Consider the following 2,999-nt stretch of genomic DNA (forward strand, 5'->3'; position numbering starts at 1 on the left):
TCTATCTCTGTCTATCTATGTATCTCTCTCTCTCTCTCTCTCTCTCTCTCTCTCTCTCTCTCTCTCTCTCATATATATATATATATATATTTTTTTTTTCTAGAAAAGTATGACAAATGCAGCTATGGACATAGATACACAAAACCTGAAGTAAATCCACAGCTGTTCAAAATAGCAGCCTTTTCTATTTTAGGAGAAATGGAACAACTTACAAAGCTAGTTGTTGAGTTTATTTACCTGTCTGGTTTCTCTAACAAAGGCACACAGGTAGTAAGCTCAAAATTTCTAGTAATTTCCTGGCAATCCTTATATAAGATAGACATGAACAGTGTGTTGTGAGATTTTTTGAGACACTCTTCCAGCACCTCAACCTTCAGATCTCCAAAGGGGAAGGTGCTTTGCTGTCAGCTCTCACTAGAGAATGCTCAGTGGGCCACACAGCAGAAACTACATCTTGGGCCTCTGGGGACACCCTGATCCAGGATTTGGAGACTAGAGGAAAAGAGACTAAATCAAGAAAGGCTATATAGCAACTCAATTCACAATAGCTAAGCTATGGAACCAGCTTATGTGTCCTTCAACAGATGAATGCATAAAGAAAATATGATATATATACACAATGGAATATTACTCAGCATTGAAAGAGAATAAAATCATGGTATTTGCAGGTAAATGGATGGATCTGGAGACTGTCATGTTAAGCGAAATAAGCCAATCCCAAAAAACCAAGGACAAATTTCTCTCTGATATACAGATCCTAACACATAATGGGGGCAGGGGTAGAAGTTCAGGGGATTAGATAAAGGGAATGAAGGGAAGAGAGGGAAGATGGGAATAGAAAAGATAGAAGAATGAATCTAACATAACTCTCCTATGTTCATGTATGAATATACCACCAATGAAACTCCACATCATGTACAAGAACGGGATTCTGATTAGAGTAAGTTACACTCCATGTATGAATAATATGTCAAAATACACTCTACTGTCATGTATATCTAAAAAGAACAAAAATTTTTAAAAGAGGCTATAAACCTGGCAGACCCATCTCCCCAGGACTAGTGCTATAACTCAGGCCGGGATGCCTGCTTCTTGAGAAGGGTGAGTTCTATGAGCTTATGTTTCTCAGGCATGACTCTGATTTTCAGTCTCATAGCCATGTGTGATGGGTTGCCTTAATTGGCCCTCAACCCCCCCACCCACGCTCGACAACTCCCCAAATACTTTTTTATTGTTGTTGTTTGTTATCTGGTAAGTCATCTTAGAGTAGATTTCTCTGCCAACAAATCTACAAGTCTCTCCCCGCTTCCTCTGCTTTAGTTTGGCAAAATCCAAGAAACAACTGGTGGACTGACCCACCTGGAGGCCTGTTAACCCCAGGGAGTCATCTTCCCAACTGCAGAGAGCCCCTCTCTAGAGGCTCCACTATTGTAGGGAGAGAGGAAATGGACACAGAGAACTCTCAATTCATGTTTACATCCAGAGAGATTTTGTAGGTCACAAGTAATATTGTTTGGTTTCTCTAATCAGCTTCAAAGACCCTGTAAGGCTCCTGTTACCATTGTGTGGCTAGTAATTCCGTGTCACAACTAATTACCACCTAATAGCCACCGTGAATGCACCGGCTCCAGTTAAAAAGCAAAGTGGATTTCTTCCTGCATTCAGACCTCATCTGCCCCAGTTATTCCTCCCTACTGTAGCTCATCAGCTCTGTCCCTAGTGGAGGTAGCTGTCCCCTTCCCCCCAGGCATGGATTATTTATCATTCAAATGCTCAGGCTTGCCCACACTCTCTTTTTACAATCAGGATGTTGCCTACACTGTGAGAAAAGTTTTTGAAGAAAGATTAGTGGGATTAGGAAAGGCTCACATATGTTCAGCCTCGCCCTTGGTGTTCAAGACATCACAACCCTGCACCACCCAGGAAGCATAAGAAAATGGACTGCAGGCAGAGCAGAGGGTGGCTGGTGGAGGGAGGGGGTCGGAGAGAGGCTGTGTGGTTCTCCCTCAAGAATACAAAGCTGGAGTCAAATGCAAATCTGGGAATGTTTTATACTGGGGAGTTCCTGGGCAGTTTGCTAGAATTTCTGTTTTTCAGTACTGTTTTCCTTTCACTTCCTGTATTGGTCAGGCTTGCATCACTACAAGGAAATACCTGAGGCAACTAACTTATAATGAGAAGAGGTTTATTTACGTCGTAATTTTGGAGGTTCAAAGTCTAAATGGTCTGTTACAGGTTTGGCAAGGGCTGCCTTTGACTGCATCACCTATGGTAAAGGTGGCAGTGCATGGAGTACGTGTTGGGAGCAAGTGATCACACCTTGAATCAGAGCTAAGGGAGAGAGGATGAGCTAGGGTCCCACAGCCCTCTTCAGGAGTAAGCCCCCATCACTCCCACAAGGTCCCCCCCCCCACCATACAGTTTTTATCCCTTCCAAATAGCAACACACTGCAGACCACATCTTAAATTTTAATAGACCATGAGGGACACACAAATCAAACAATTAAATAATACCCAAAACATAGCACTCCCTGGCTGATTTTTTTCCTCCCCTTGAGAACCTGACAGAGTATGGGAGGGGAGGTGGCAGAGGCAAAGCTCAATACTTTGGCCTGAAGGCAAGTTATAAAAACGATGCCCACTGGCTGCCCCTTGGCATTCCTGGTCTACATTCTCTTGCCCTACTTATTTTTTTAAAAGCACCAAATGAAGGAAAAGTCATGACTCCAAGAGCCTGTGGGAAAACCTGTCCTCGAGTTGGAATATCCTATTGAGTTAAACTTCTAACCAGTCCAAACTGGTGACTCATCTACTTCCCTGGAATGTCACACTGGACGTCTTAGTCTGTTCAGGCTATCATAACAAAATATTTTATACAGTATAATTTACAAGTAATAGAAGTTTATTTCTCGTGGTTCTGGAGACTAGGAAGTCCAAGATGAAGGAGCTAGTGTCTAGTGGAGGCTCCCCCCCTGTTTCAGAGATGGGCCTTACTGCTG

This window comes from Marmota monax, unplaced genomic scaffold (assembly GCF_021218885.2).
Source record: "Marmota monax isolate L192 unplaced genomic scaffold, Marmota_monax_Labrador192_F-V1.1 WCK01_AAM20220418_F8-fsc00125, whole genome shotgun sequence".
NCBI classification, from domain to species: domain Eukaryota; kingdom Metazoa; phylum Chordata; class Mammalia; order Rodentia; family Sciuridae; genus Marmota; species Marmota monax.